The sequence below is a fragment of the Myxocyprinus asiaticus genome, chromosome 32 (genome assembly GCF_019703515.2).
Source record: "Myxocyprinus asiaticus isolate MX2 ecotype Aquarium Trade chromosome 32, UBuf_Myxa_2, whole genome shotgun sequence".
NCBI lineage: Eukaryota > Metazoa > Chordata > Actinopteri > Cypriniformes > Catostomidae > Myxocyprinus > Myxocyprinus asiaticus.
The window spans coordinates 6,715,676-6,732,689 of record NC_059375.1 but is presented as its reverse complement, the minus strand read 5'-3'; the positions used below and the strand labels follow the sequence as shown (position 1 = coordinate 6,732,689).

At 38.6% G+C, this 17,014-nt stretch overlaps 1 pseudogene; it reads left to right on the top strand.

Annotated features, from left to right (window-relative positions):
- LOC127422929 (kinetochore protein NDC80 homolog) overlaps window positions 1-16,700 on the top strand; it is a 40,237-nt pseudogene extending 23,537 nt beyond the window's left edge.
- Window positions 16,701-17,014: the final 314 nt, after the last annotated feature.

Below are 17,014 nucleotides of genomic sequence, written 5' to 3'. Positions count from 1 at the left end.
ACAAATAAAAATGACTTGAAGACACTGATTTAACCACTGGAGTCATATGGATTACTTTTATGGTGACTTATGTGATTTTTGGAGCTTCAAACTTTTGGCATCTATTCACTTGCATTGTATGGTCCAAAAGTGCAGAGATATTTTTCTAAAAATCTTCATTTGTGTTTAGCTGAAGAAAGACATTCATACACATCCAGCATGGCATATGGGTGAGTAAATGATAAGAGAATTTTCATTTTTGGGTGAACTATCCCTTTAATGTGTACCACAGACCTTATTTTACTCATAAATTCCAAACTGCCATTATAAAAACCCATAGGAAATTCCAGAGGGAACCCATGGCTCGAAAATGCTGAGTCTCTTCCAGGTTTTTGGACTACAACCTTATTAGCTCTAAACTGTATGCAAACATTCAGACACTGGCCACGCCACTGGGGGAGGTGTTTGGAGGAGTATTTAAACACAAGGATGCACAAGACTATTATCGTTTTTCTTTTTTTTTTTCTTTTTTCATCATCATAAAATTGCATTTTGACATAAGATACTCACATGCGTATATTCCACAAGACAAAATAATTGAATTTACACATGATTCTGTTCACAAATTTACATTCCTTTAATATGATGTGTTGCTTTCTCGATAATCAATGACTGTTTGTGTAATAATTGTTCAGGAGTCCCTGCTTTGTCCTGAGCAGTGAAGCTGCCCACTTTTCTTTAGAAAAATCTCCCAACTACTGCACAGTCTTTGGTTTCCCAGTGCATATCTGCATATCTGAGTTTTTCCCAACAGTGGCTATATGACATTGATGCATCTAAGATGGTGCTGCGGATGGACACCTCGGTTTGGAGCTCTCCAGTTCTTTTGCTGTTTTTGTTTGTTTGTCCTGTGTTTAGTAATTTATTTTTTATCAGTTTTACCAGAGATGAGCTGCTGAATATTTGGCAGCACACGCCAGACTCTTTTACCATTTTTTGATTATTCAGACGTTCTGTTGGACATTTTAGTATGAGGAGCTGCGGGGCTGTATAAGCACGCTAAAAGATGCAAACGTGGGAAGTGAGCCGGCATGCTGGCCGAGCTCCGACAGGCTTTCGAACCATGCTGCCAAGCATCCATTTAGCAAATCTCCGCTCCCTTCCTAACAAAACGGATAAATTACTTTTCACCTGCAAAAATAAGGACTTTGCAAATTCTGCTGCATTGTGCTTCACGGAAACCTGGCTGAGTGAAGCCATTCCGGACAGCACATTACATCTGCCGGGCTTCCAGCTGTTCAAAGTGGATCGCACTATGGAGTTAATGGGGAAAATGAGAGGCGGTGGAACGTGTTTTTACATCAACGAATGTTGGTGTACAGATGTAACAATGCTGAAAAAGATGTGCTGTCCTAATTTAGAGGCACTCTTCATAAACTGTAAGCCTTTCTACTTGCGGCAGGAGTTTACCTCGTGTATTCTTGTGTTTATATTCCTCCACGCGTGTGTGAATGCAGCGCTGCAACAGCTGGCTGATCAGATCACAGACACGGAGCAATAACACCTGGACTCACTTATTATTATTGGAGATTTTAACAAGGCAAACTGTTTTTTTAACTGGCCCCCATCTTCACACAGATCTTCAATAGATCACTGGAGCAGTGTGAAGCTCCCTGCTGCTTCAAACGCTCCACAATCATCCCTGTCGAACCCAAGATCAAAGAACTTAATGACTACAGACCCATCGCTCTGACATCTGTGGTCATGAAGTCATTTGAGAGACTGGTGTTGGCCCACCTGAAGGACATCACTGAACCATTTCTGGATCCCCTTCAATTTGCTTTTAGAGCAAACGGGTCTGTGGATGATGCAGTCAATATGGGACTGTATTACATACTTCAACATCTAGACAGACCAGGGACTTATGCAAGGATACTATTTGTTGACTTCAGTTCGGCTTTTAACGCCATCAACCCCGCTCCCCTATGGACTAAATTAACCCAGCCTCTGTTTCCGGCTCTATCTGTCAGTGGATAACCAGTTTTCTGACAGACAGGCAGCAGCTAGTGAGAATGGGGAAATTCACCTCCAGCACATGTGCAATCAGCACTGGTGGCCCCCCAGGGGTGTGTGCTCTCCCCACTACTCTTCTCCCTCTACACAAATGACTGCAATGCCAAGGACCCCTCAGTTAAGCTCATGAAGATCACAGCGAGTCATCGCCTCATCCAAGATGACAATGAGTCTGCATACAGAAGGGAGCTTGAACAGCTGGCCATCTGGGCAGTCAAAACAACCTGGAGCTGAACACGCTTAAAACAGTGGAGATGATAGCACTTTAGGAGGAACACCCTAACATTAACCCACATTGACTTTTACCTGCCACAGGTGCTGCTGATACAGTTCTACTCAGCAGTCACTGAGTCTGACCTCTGCACTTCTATAACTGTTCAGCTACCAAGTCAGACATCAGAAGACTTCAAAGGATAGTTTGGACTGCTGAGAGGATTATTGGCACTCCCCTACCCACCCTGCTAGAACTGTACACATCCAAAGTGATGAAAAGGGCTGGTAAAATCACTCTTGACCCTATTCACCCAGCACACTTCCTCTTTGAACTGTTGCCCTCTGGCCGGCGCTACAGAGCACTAAGTACCAGAACAGCCAGGCACAAGAGCAGTTTTTTCCCTCACGCCATCCACCTCATGAACAGTTAAAACTGCCCCCAGATACTTTCCCTTGGTCTATACAACCATGTGCAATATTCCATCCATTCCTACTTATCCATTATTCATTTATATTTCTTTAACATATCCTACCTCTTCTTCAATACATTACATCACCTGCACATATCTGTATATAAAATATTCTAACAACATTATTGCGCTGTTGTATATTTCTCTTTGTTTATCTGTTATATCATATTTTTATTATTATTAATATTATTATTTTTTATGTTACTATATGTATATATGTTTAAATGTATACAGTGCATCCGGAAAGTATTCACAGCGCTTCACTTTTTCCACAGTTTGTTATGTTACAGCCTTATTCCAAAATTGATTAAATTCATTATTTTCCTCAAAATTCTACAAACAATACCCCATAATGACAACGTGAAAGAAGTTTGTTTGAAATCTTTGCAAATTTATTAAAAATAAAAAATGAAAAAAATCACATGTACATAAGTATTCACAGCCTTTGCCATGACACTCAAAATTGAGCTCAGGTGCATCCTGTTTCCACTGATCATCCTTGAGATGTTTCTACAACTTCATTGGAGTCCACTTGTGGTAAATTCAGTTGATTGGACATGATTTGGAAAGGCACACACCTGTCTATATAAGGTCCCACAGTTAACAGTGCATGTCAGAGCACAAACCGAGCCATGAAGTCCAAGGAATTGTCTGTAGACCTCCGAGACAGGATTGTATCGAGGCTCAGATCTGGGGAAGGGTACAGAAAAATTTCTGCAGCATTGAAGGTCCCAATGAGCACAGTGGCCTCCAACATTTGTAAATGGAAGAAGTTTGGAACCACCAGGACTCTTCCTTGAGCTGGCCGCCTGGCCAAACTGAGCGATCAGGGGAGAAGGGCCTTAGTCAGGGAGGTGACCAAGAACCCGATGGTCACTCTGACAGAGCTCCAGCATTTCTCTGTGGAGAGAGGAGAACCTTCCAGAAGAACAACCATCTCTGCAGCACTCCACCAATCAGGCCTGTATGGTAGAGTGGCCAGACGGAAGCCACTCCTCAGTAAAAGGCACATGACTGCCCGCCTGAAGTTTGCCAAAAGGCACCTGAAGGACTCTCAGACCATGAGAAACAAAGACTGAACTCTTTGGCCTGAATGGCAAGCGTCATGTCTGGAGGAAACCAGGCACCGCTCATCACCTGGCCAATACCATCCCTACAGTGAAGCATGGTGGTGGCATCATCATGCTGTGGGGACTATTTTCAGTGGCAGGAACTGGGAGACTAGTCAGGATTGAGGGAAAGATGAATGCAGCAATGTACAGAGACATCCTTGGTGAAAACCTGCTCCAGAGCACTCTGGACCTCAGACTGGGGCGAAGGTTCATCTTCCAACAGGACAACGACCCTAAGCACACAGCCAAGATAACAAAGGAGTGGCTATGGGACAACTCTGTGAATGTCTTTGAGTGGCCCAGCCAGAGCCCAGACTTGAACCCGATTGAACATATCTGGAGAGATCTGAAAATGGCTGTGCACGACGCTCCCCATCCAACCTGATGGAGCTTGAGAGATCCTGCAAAGAAGAATGGGAGACACTGCCCAAAAATAGGTGTGCCAAGCTTGTAGCATCATACTCAAAAAGACTTGAGGCTGTAATTGGTGTCAAAGGTGCTTCAACAAAGTACTTAGCAAAGGCTGTGAATACTTATGTACATGTGATTTATTTTTATTTTTTTTTTAATAAATTTGCAAAGATTTCAAACAAACTTCTTTCACATTGTCATTATGGGGTATTGTTTGTAGAATTTTGAGGAAAATAATGAATTTAATCCATTTTGGAATAAGGCTGTAACATCACAAAATGATTCTGATTCTTTTGACACATTGGACAATTGAGGGACACATAAACAGCTACCACAAAAGGTGCAAAGATTCATTGATGCTCAAGAAGGCCACATAAGAACCAAGGGGATGCAAACTTTTGAACAGGATTATTTGTGTAAATTAGAGGAAATGTTGTTATGTAGCTTCTGAAAGGCAGTACTACATTAAAAATATTTTATCTTGTGTATACATTCTGAAAGGGGTATGCAAACTTCTGCACTTAACTGTATATAATGTATATAGTATGTGAAATAGTTTTTTTTTTATTTTATATCTTGTTTTTTCATGATTTAACCCTTCAACCATGGATGGGCCCAGTCTGCCGGCTGGCCCGCAGGAGGAAAAAATAGAATTATAAAAATGTTAATATTAATTACAGTCTTGGGGGGAGGTCACGTGATGCCCTGCGAGGAGCAGACATGCGAGCGACGAGCTCTGTGCACTTTGCTAGATATTTTCATGTTATAATCCGGTGAGATTCGATACACCTAGTTACATATTTGTTCTGTGAGGTAAACATGGCAAAGAAGTCAAAATCCTCAGGCTCTGGAGACATTAAAAAACACTTACGTGCTCAAGCTGAAACCTCTGACGGGCCTGTGGGACTCGATTTGGATGGCGCGGCGGGAGAGATTCAACAGCAACTGTCCAACATGTCTGTGATTCTGACGAAGGTTGTTGCTGATTTGGAGGATCTCGCTGTAGTACGTCGATCGAGTACCGCGATGGAAACAAAATTATCTGAGTTGGTTACAAGAGTGGCAGATGTTGAGAAAAGGATCGATCCTTTTCTCAACATCTGCCACTCTTGTAACCAACTCAGAGAATTTTGTTTCCATCGCTGTACTCGATCGACGTACTAAGCGTACTCTGGAGTCATCGGAAAGGGAATTATCTGCTAATCCTCTCGCAACCAAAATAGACCTGGAAAGCATTTTGGAAAAACTGGAAAATCTCGAAAATAGGATCCGAAGAAATAATGTACGGATTGTTGGATTTCCAGAACATGAAGAAGGCAAAGATATGGTGAAATTCCTAGACGAGCTCTTCCCGAGTCTGCTCGACATAACAGGCCATAAGCTGGAAATCAAGCGAGCTCACAGAGTCCCGGCTCGCAGATCGGCTGAGGGAAACAGATCTCAATTCTGGCTAAATCTTTGAGATCATCCGATAAAGCTCTCGTGTTGTGCGGGATGGATAGCCTGAGGGGAAAAAACTGTTCCTGTGCCTGACAGTTCTGATGCTCAGAGCTCTGAAGTGTCGGCCAGAAGGCAACAGTTCAAAAAGGTAGTGGGCGGGGTGAGTGGGGTCCAGAGTGATTTTTTCCAGCCTTTTTCCTCACTCTGGAAGTGTATAGTTCTTGAAGGTGGGGCAGTGGGCAACCAATAATCCTCTCAGCAGTCCGAACTGTCCTTTGTAGTCTTCTGATGTCTGATTTTGTAGCTGAAACAAACCAGACAGTTATTGAAGTGCAGAGGACAGACTCAATGACTGCTGAGTAGAACTGTATCAGCAGCGCCTGTGGCAGGTTGAATTTCCTCAGCTGGCGAAGGAAGTACAACCTCTGCTGGGCCTTTTTCACAATGGAGTCAATGTGGGTCTCCCACTTCAGGTCCTGTAGTGTCCAGGAACCTGAATGACTTCACTGCTGCCACAGTGCTGTTTAGAATGGTGAGAGGGGTCAGTGTTGGGGTGTTCCTCCTAAAGTCCACAATCATCTCCACCGTTTTGAGCGTGTTCAGCTCAAGGTTGTTTTGACTGCACCAAACAGCCAGCTGTTTAACCTCCCTTCTGTATGCAGACTCATCGTCATCTCGGATGAGGCCAATGACAGTGGTGTCATCTGCAAACTTCAGGAGCTTGACAGAGGGGTCTTTGGCGATGCAGTCATTGGTGTGGGGAGAGCACACATCCCTGGGGGACACCAGTGCTGATTGTACAGGTGCTGGAAGTGAGTTTCCCCTGTCTCACAAGCTGCTGCCTGTCCGTCAGAAAGCTGGTAATCCACTGACAGATAGACATGGGACCAGAGAGTTGGTGTAATTTATTCTGGAGTATAGTTGGGATGGTGGTGTTGAAAGCCGAACTGAAGTCCACAAAAGGATCCTTGCATATGTCCCTAGTCTGTCCAGATGTTGCAGGATATGACGCAATCCCATGTTGACTGCATCATCCACAGACCTGTTTGTTAGATAAGCAAATTGAATGGGATCTAGAAAGGGTCCAGTGATGTTCTTCAGGTGGGCCAACACCAGTCTCTCGAATTATTTCATGACCACAGACGTCAGGGCGACAGGTCTGTAGTCATTTAGTCCTGTGATTTTTGGTTTCTTTGGGATGGGATGATAGTGGAACGTTTGAAGCAGCATGGGACTTCACACTGCTCCAGTGATCTATTGAAGATCTGTGTGAAGATGGGGGCCAGCTGGTTAGCACAGGATCTAAGACATGCAGGTGAAACGCCATCTGGGCCCTGTGCTTTCCTTATCCTTTGTTGTTCGGGTTTTGATTGTCATACTATGTTGGAAGGTGGTCTGTATAATCTTGTTTTTGACACACAATCTATTTTTTCTATTATATCAAAATGTAAAATGTTATTATGAGTGGGTTATCTTTCTCCACATGGAATGTGAATGGGTTGGGGCACCCCATAAAAAGAAAGAAGGTTATTTCTTTTCTGAAGCGTAAGAAATGTGATATAATGTTTCTTTAAGAAACGCATCTTTCCACGCAGGAAGCTAAAAAATTTGGGAAGATATGGGGTGGGCATGTTTTCTTTAGCGCTGGCTCAAGTAAGAGCAGGGGAGTCATTACATTGATAAATAAACATCTACAATTCAAATCTCTCAAACAGATTAAAGATAAATTAGGGAGAATCATTATTGTTTTAACAGAAATTCAGGGGCAAAGGTTGGTTTTGGCTAGTATTTACGCACCTAACATTGATGATCAGGCTTTTTTATTGATCTGGAAGGGACGTTGCAAGCCGCTGGCACCCCTCATGATATAATATTGGGAGGAGACTTTAATCTTTTGATGGACTCAGTCCTTGATCATAGTGAAGCAAAAGTGTGTAAGCCCCCTAGAGCAACATTGATGCTTCACAGGATGTGTAAAAATCTTGGTCTTGCAGATATTTGGCAACTTTTGAACCCATCTGGTAGCGACTATACATTTTTTCATCAGTCCATAAGATTTATTCTAGAATAGATTTTTTTTTATATATATCCAAGTCCCTCATTTCATCTGTTGTTGATTGCTCAATTGGAAACATCTAAGTCTCAGATCACGCCCTGGTGAGTTTAGAGATGTTGCCACTTACGGAGAAAAAGAAATCATATAGTTGCTGCTTTAATGTATCCCTTTTGCAAAATCCTGACTTCCAACAGATGTTAAAGACTGAAATCAATGTTTAAATGGAGACCAACTGGTCTTCAGTATCCTCTGTGGGCGTGGTTTGGGAGGCACTTAAGGCGGTTCTTAGGGGTCGGATCATACAGTTTGCCTCATTTACCATAAAATCCAAAGCCCGAGAGCTCGGGGAGTTGGAAAGGAATATTAAAAGTGCAGAGGCAGAGCTGACGTGCAGAATGTCGTCTGATGGCCTCAGAGAATTGACCCGATTGAAATACAGATATAATGCTATTTTGTCAGGGAAAGTGGAGTTTTGGGTATTCAGGGCAAGTCATATTTTGAGTCGGTGGACAAAGCAGGGAAGCTTTTGGCTAGATATGTAAAGCAGAGAGAGTCTTTTTCTACCATTCCCTCAGTGAAATCTGCTGTTGGTGAAATTTTTACCTCGGCCATTGATATTAATAATGCTTTTAAAGAGTTCTATCTTGATCTTTATAGTTCCAAGTCTTCATCAACTGATGAAGATATTAGAAAATTTGTGGAACCATTAGAACTTCCTAAACTGAAGAAGTGTTCCGTTTTGGAAAGCTGTCAGAGTAGAATACAACCAGCCTGTTTGTTGAACTCACAGACAAAAATATAGCAAATAATAGCTTAGTATATGTCTTTGACATATGTGTTTCATGAGTTCAGATCATGTGTTGCTCATATGCTGCATTTTTGTTTATGAATTCATGAATAATAAATAGAACATAAAATATCACATACCATTACTTAGAGGAGGCGATTATCTTTAAAACGAGCCCACATACAAAGTAATCAGATGCACAGATCATTAGATAACCCACATGAAGCACAATGTGCATACAGCATCTTGCTGTCTGGCTACAAACACGTTAGCTTTCCTGGATCAGATGATGTAATCGGAAATGCTGTAGCGTCATGGAGCACTAAACCAATTGGACTGGGTTCAGATTGCTCCAACCAGTGGTGATGGTCCTCCATTTTTGGGCAGAGAGTCATGTGATCAATCACTCTAATTACATATGACCACCAGGAGATGGTGCCAAGTACATAACAGACTCGATGACTCAAATGGCAAGATCATGTCTGCATGCTATGCAAACCTTTAGTCATTGTTTTGTTTGCATGTGTATTTAGTTCTTATGTACAATTATTATGTTTTGTTTGTTTGGAGAGGCTTTTGGACACTTGGAGACATACGTGTTTGGATGTCTGAATGTGACATTGTCTGATTTACCTCCATGACCATGGGGAAATGAACATTCACAGTGACACCTCCCTTACATGTTTTTTACTTGTCGCAAAGAAATTGATCGGCTTCTTTCATTTTTATTTGGGCATTTCTAACTTGCGCTGACTGACAGAATGACAGTGAGCGTGAGCACCAAGCACCAGTGTTGGGGAAGCTACTTTGAAACTGTAGTTTGACAAGCTACAAGCTATAGTTTTAAGTAGTTAAGCAACAGTCAAGCTACTCTTTTGAAAAAGTAGTTAGCTACACTACAAGTTACTATCAAAAAGTAGCTAGCTACATTGAAGCTATTTAATGAGGCAATATTTTTTTAATGATACTATCAAACCAATAATATTAATAACAAAATTTACACTAATTACATTTATTAATTAATGTATTAATTAAATACATTTAATGTGTTTAAATATATTAAATGTATTTAATACATTTAATGAATAGTAATATTAATACAGTTAATAATGGCCTTAAAATAAAATACAACAGTATAAAATAAAAACTAAAATGATCAGACACCATTAAAAAATCATTTTTATACTATACTTTACACTTTTCAGTCCTGCTATGGCCAGGTGTAGCCTACTTCCCTAAAGATACATTTTTTATGACAAACTCTCCTTGAGCTGGCATTTTTTGTTCTTGTCACATAATATTTAGTGTGGGTAATATGTGAATAAAGACTCAGGGCTTGTTTCTCCCCTCACCTGGGTTCATGCTCATTGTATTTTCTGACTTTTTTGCCACTGACATGCAAGTGCCAGCTTTACAGGTCACATACAGTGATTGCTCTACAAATATTTGTTCACTTTGTTCAGGTCCAAAAAAAGTGGACGGATGGTCATCCTAGATTGTTGCATAATAATACATGCCATAAATGATTTCTTTTACCAATCATTTTATTTATTTTACATGAAAATAATAGTTAATTAAATGCTAAGAAATGGAGAAATCAAATAGTTCTGCATGATAGCAATTATTATAATAATATATACTGTATATTTATAAATATTATAATAACAATTCACTCGCTGCTCCCAATAACGCACAAATGATAAGTGAAATAAACATATTTACAACAGAAACAAAATCCCTCAAAAGGCAATAATAACTTTTTGAATTATTTGATTTAAAATAGTAAAGGTAATTATGCTGTTGTGTGATCTATTAAGAACAAAGTGTCTGAAACATTCTTTGTTACATAGAAGAATAAAATGGTGTTCTTTACATAACCATCAGACAATCTCTTCTTATCCAAGTGAGCTGTAATAAGCTCTCAGTAGATGGCGGTAATTCACTATTTTTGTTTGTGATCTGCCATTACAAAAGAAGACGACGCTGCTTTATTCTGATCAGCAGACAGAAATATGCTGCCAAATCGTCGGACGTTTTGCCGGTAAAAGTTTGGCTTCTACGCAATAAGGAAGGCTATTAGTTATAATCTGACCAACATGATGTAGCGTTTGGTCACGCTACACCGCTACTTGCTGGAAAAAGTAGTTCGCTACTGGAAAAGCTACTCTGTTTTAAAAGCAGCTGAGCTACTGTCAAGCTACTGAAAAATGTAGTTAGCGTCACTACATGTAGTTAGCTACTCCCTAACACTGCCAAGTGCATGACGTCATTGCCATGGTAACCAGATACATGTCAGCTGATTTGCTGGAATTATGCTGTGAATGTGTGTCATCAAGGTGCTGGCTGAGAGAATAAGATATTATGGCTGTCTTTGCTTTTGAAAGCAAAGTGTGGAAACCTGTAATATTTTGATTCTCATTGAATTCTACTCTTTGTATTCGGTTCTTGTTGGAGTCATGCAGACCAACAGACAAGAATCAGCTTTTATTGGTGGAAAGAAAATGCGAAACAAACTTGGAAGCTGATCAGACCAGTACGTGTGTTAAATCTCTGAACAATGGTAGAGCGCATTTTGTAAAAAGCAATCTTTCACCAATTGTTTATTTTGAATAATAACATGTGAAATAAAAATGTGATAGCCTTTATTTAGACTCAGAGTTTATATCTGGGCATTACCCTCATGCCGTCAGTATTGGTTTATATGTAAGCTCCGGGTGTGTGCAAATGTTTTTTACAGTTAGTTTTTAAATAGTTTTCCATTTTTATTAATGCATATTGTTCATTCCTTTTTTTCTAAAAGAAAAGCATAGTTTGTTAAAGTTATCTTAGTTTGAAACCGTTCTTGGCAAATACAAGATTCACATACGTGTCATATAGAGCCTGACCGATATGGGATTTTTGAGACCGATACCGATTTCAGAGAGGGAAAATTCACAGATTACCAATATGGTGGCCGATATAGTTAATTTTTGAGCTGGAATGAAAACAGACTTTTTCTATGTGGATTTTTCACCGATTTTGCACCGATATGACTATGCAAAGGTACTCAGAAGGCTGCTTTCTTAAATATTTTTATCAAAGAATATTTGACATTATTATTATACATTGTCAACAAATTCTAGAAATGAACACTGAGAAAATAAAGAATAAATAAAAATACAATAAATAGCTTAATAAACATCAGTACTGTTTGTTTAGTACAAGTCAATTGCTGACCATTTACATAAAGAATATATAAAAATACAATAAATAGCTAAATAAACTTCAGTACTGTATGTTTAGTATCAGTCAATTGCTGACCATATAAATACAAATAAAATAAATAGCTAAATAAACATCAGTATTACTGTTTAGTATCAGTCAAATGCTGACCATTAAAATAAATACAAATAAAATAAATAGCTAAATAAACATCAGTACTGTTTAGTATCAGTCAAATGCTGACCATTAAAATAATAAATAAAACTAAAACAAACAGCTAAATAAACATCAGTACTGTTTAGTATCAGTCAAATGCTGACCATTAAAATAAAGAATAAATACAAATAAAATAAATAGCTAAATAAACATCAGTACTGTTTAGTATCAGTCAAATGCTGACCATTAAAATAAAAATAAAATAGCTAAATAAACATCAGTACTGTATGTTTAATATCAGTCAAATGCTGACCATTAAAATAAATACAAATAAAATAAATAGCTAAATAAACATCAGTACTGTTTAGTATCAGTCAAATGCTGACCATTAAAATAAAAATAAAATAGCTAAATAAACATCAGTACTGTATGTTTAATATCAGTCAAATGCTGACCATTAAAATAAAGAATAAATAAAATAGCTAAATAAACATCAGTACTGTATGTTTAGTATCAGTCAAATACTGACTATTTTAATACTGCCAGTCAATTATTGGCAGGTTGTAAAACAAGAAGCATTTACACCTGCCGAGAGGAGAGAAAAAGAGCGGCAGCGGTGTTACACTGTATTCTGCTATACAAGTTCAGGGGAAACATTCAACAGTGGAAAACAAGACTTTAAAATGTTATATTTTATAAATGCAATGACTGGAATTGTTCGGTTGATGGGGGTACCAAACTGTGAATCCTTAACAAAACAGTTTGGTGAATTCATGTTTACACATTAGCTTCCACTCAGCTGACAACAATGAAAGTAGCTACGTGATTAGCTAGTTAGCTGTAAGCTCATTGTCTGGGTGAGTAAAAGATGGACGTTGTTTATTTACTTTTCAGCATTGCATCTCACCAACTAGGTAATAACATAGTGTGAAATCAACACTTAACAGACACAATCCACCACCACACCGTTGTCTGCTGAGCTGCAAAAAGATGCTCTGATGTTTACCTTTCAATCTGCTACATTATTGACTGCACTGACAAACTATAGCTGGCTAACATAGCAAACAATAGCAAAGATAAACATGAGTGACATGGTTGTCAGGGACAGGTTTAATGTTATATTAGTAATATTGAAAAGGGAAAATGATGGGGTCATTGTTTAACTTTCCAGTATGTATTTCACAAACTAGTTAGCAACATCCCTAATATGTAGTAAATAATGTGTAGTTTGTAGAACTGTCAGAATGAATGTGTTAATGCATGCGATTAAAATTTAATGTGTTCGTTTTTCTTAATTGCGATTAATGCATTTACTGTTAATACACATCAGCATCAACACTGGTTTGAAGGGCAGAACCTTTGTAACGTGTCCACCCGGAGTCATTACACTGACGCATACGTCACACCAAAGCCCTTCTACAAGCTTAGCATAAAATAACTTAACGCGGCAGTCCCACAGGCATTCTATGGGCGGTAATGTTGTAACCGATCTAGCTCCTTGGTCGTAACTCATTAGCTACGTTCTCTCTTGTGATAGAGCCACGGAGGTTGTTATCTCAGTAAACAAAACAATCTCTGCACACACACACACACACAACAGCGCTTCTGTGATAAAATGATGGAGAAAGTAGCTCTTAATGCTATTTGATGTATAAGCCCAGATGGGACTTCCATTATTTTTCTGCCTATGTAAGGAACATTTTAATTACCACAGAACCACGTCAAGTCTTGACCATCAACAAAACGCAGAATGAGATGTTTTTGTCAGCAAGCACACTTCATGTGGATTTCAAAGTGATGCTTGGTGCTGGCAGTGCCACCCTGACAAGAATCAAGAACTTCACGATTGCTGTAACAAAGCGAATAGCCACAGTCTAACGGCAGATTAATATTGTGAAGGATGGTAGGTTAAGAGATTTAATGCCCATTGCAATGAAAATGCAACCTATGTGGGGACTAGTTCTTTTTATTAGTCAAACTTACTCATAAACTAACTTAGACTTTGGGAAAAGTTTAATGTTACTTGAATTGGTGCTGTTTTAGTGTATTTCTATCTTTATACTGTGAAATGTATACTGTTTACATTCTGCATTCATGGTGCTAACATGCTATATGTGGCCATAATATAACATCTGTTATTGTAATTTATGATGACACTGATACTACTACAAAGAGTGTTAACGGGCATAATACAGACAAAATAATGATGATAAGAGGCATGTCTCACTTTGGGCATATGTGTGAATGGCATTTGCTGCAGACTACACATGAATTAAGCAGAATATCAAACAAAATAATGAATGGGTACTTAAGCATATTTGAGTAGATTTGATTCCTTTTGAAAACTAATTAAATAGAAAAATCACGACACGTTCTTGGACAATATCTCTTCGCGAACAATCATACAGCTGTAGGTAAGTTTGCACCACCTAACTAATAACTCTTTCTGCATGGCGGTGTGTTCATTGTTTACTGATTTTAACTGACATTACCGGCATTAGCTGCCTGCCTCAAAGTAGGTGGAGCTCCAGGGCACACCTACCGATGATGTGGACCAATGGCAGTAAGGCGTTTAGCAGCCGGTACAACAATTTCCTGAAAGTTCACACTGGCGAGCTGTTACGAATCATCAAAATTAACTCAAAAATACTTTCATTTTGGCAAGATTTTGTTTGAAATGACATCACACCCCTTCATTCTTTAATTTTGTATGAAGTATACTGGGTCCTAAAGGTTGTCACACATTGATTAAAATATTTAATTGTGATTAATTGCATATTGTAGGTAATGCACCCAAGAAAACCACAAAAACAGGCATATGTATAATTGTTGGGTTCAGCATTTTTTATGGGTGACCCTCAGTGTTGGGTTAATTACTCAAAATAAGTAATCCACTACAAATTAATAATTATTTATCTAACATTGCATCAGATTACTTCATTAGATTATGAATAAAAAAATTTTCTCGCTCAACAGAATTCAAAATAATGACATTCTGAACCTTGAAGGAAATTCCAAATTCTTTTATTCTTAAAATTTAGGAGTTATTTTACACTGCCCCAGCAAGGGTTATTATTGTTTTTAAAATTTCATTAGTTTTTATTTTTATTTAGTTTTGTATTTGGTTTTCAAATTCAGTTTCATTTTAGTTTTAATTTTAATTGCAAATAAATCGTTTTTATTTCATTTTTATTTTTTGAAAATGGCTCTTTTTAGTTTTAATTTAGTTTTAGTATAGCTTTAGTTTTCATCCATTAACACCACAAAACACTTTTAAATAAGGTTGCATTTGTTAAAATTAGTTAACTACATTAGCTAATATAAACTAACAGTGAACAGCACTTAATGTTATTTCCAACATATGCTTGTAGATTTTTAACATTAAAAATAATGTAAATAAATGGTATATTTAGTTGATGCACTATGAACTAAAATGAACAAGAATTAACAATTGTAGATTTATAAATTACCATTGACCAAGATTAATAAATGCTATAAAAATGGTAACACTTTACAATATGGTTGTATTTGTTAAAATTAGTTAACATTAGTTAACATGAACTAACAATACACAATCCTTTTACAGCATTTATTAATCTTAGCTAATGTTAATTTCAACATATACTAATACATTTTTTTAATTAAATGTTGTATATGTTAACATTAGTTAATACAGTATGAACTAACAATGAGCAATTGTATTTTTATTTCTTTAATAAATTAACATTACCTAAGATTAATAAATACTGTAAAAATGTATTGTTCATTGTTAGTTCATGATACCTACATTAATGCATTAACCAATGTTAATGAATGGAACCTATGTTTCCACACATATTGTTTTTTGTTTGTTCATCATGTTAACAAGTACAACCTCATTGTAAAGTGTCCGCCTGCATGTGATAACTCGATCAGAAGCTACTCATGCTAAAAATAATACCATATAAGTGAAAACATTTATTTGTCAAATTCACCACAACACAGCACTTTTGACATGAAGGAAATGTGCTATAAATGTAACCTACAGTGCATCCGGAAAGTATTCTCAGCGCTTCACTTTTTCCACATTTTGTTATGTTACAGCCTTATTCCAAAATGGATTAAATTCATTATTTTCCTAAAATTTCTACAAATAATACCCCATAATGACAATGTGAAAGAAGTTTGTTTGAAATCTTTGCAAATTTATTAAAAATAAAAAGCGAAAAAAAAAAAAAATCATATGTACATAAGTATTCACAGCCTTTGCTCAATACTTTGTTGAAGCACCTTTGGCACCAATTACAGCCTCAAGTCTTTTTGAGTATGATGCTACAAGCTTGGCACACCTATTTTTGAGCAGTTTCTCCCATTCTTCTTTGCAGGACCTCTCAAGCTCCATCAGGTTGGATGGGGAGCGTCGGTGCACAGCCATTTTCAGATCTCTCCAGAGATGTTCAATCGGGTTCAAGTCTGGGCTCTGGCTGGGCCACTCAAGGACATTCACAGAGTTATCCCGTAGCCACTCCTTTGTTATCTTGGCTGTGTGCTTAGGGTCGTTGTCCTGTTGGAAGATGAACCTTCGCCCCAGTCTGAGGTCCAGAGCGCTCTGGAGCAGGTTTTCATCAAGGATGTCTCTGTATATTGCTGCAATCATCTTTCCCTCAATCCTGACTAGTCTCCCAGTTCCTGCCGCTGAAAAACATCCCCACAGCATGATGATGCCACCACCATGCTTCACTGTAGGGATGGTATTGGCCAGGTGATGAGCGGTGCCTGGTTTCCTCCAGACATGATGCTTGCCATTCAGACCAAAGAGACCAGAGAATTTTGTTTCTCATGGTCTGAGAGTCCTTCAGGTTCCTTTTGGCAAACTCCAGGTGGGCTGTCATGTGCCTTTTACTGAGGAGTGGCTTCCGTCTGGCCACTCTACCATACAGGCCGGATTGGTGGAGTGCTGCAGAGCTGGTTGTTCTTCTGGAAGGTTGTCCTCGCTCCACAGAGAAACACTGGAGCTCTGTCAGAGTGACCATCGGGTTCTTGGTCACCTCCCTGACTAAGGCCCTTCTCCCCCGATCACGCAGTTTGGCCGGGTGGCCAGCTCTAGGAAGAGTCCTGGTGGTTCCAAACTTCTTCC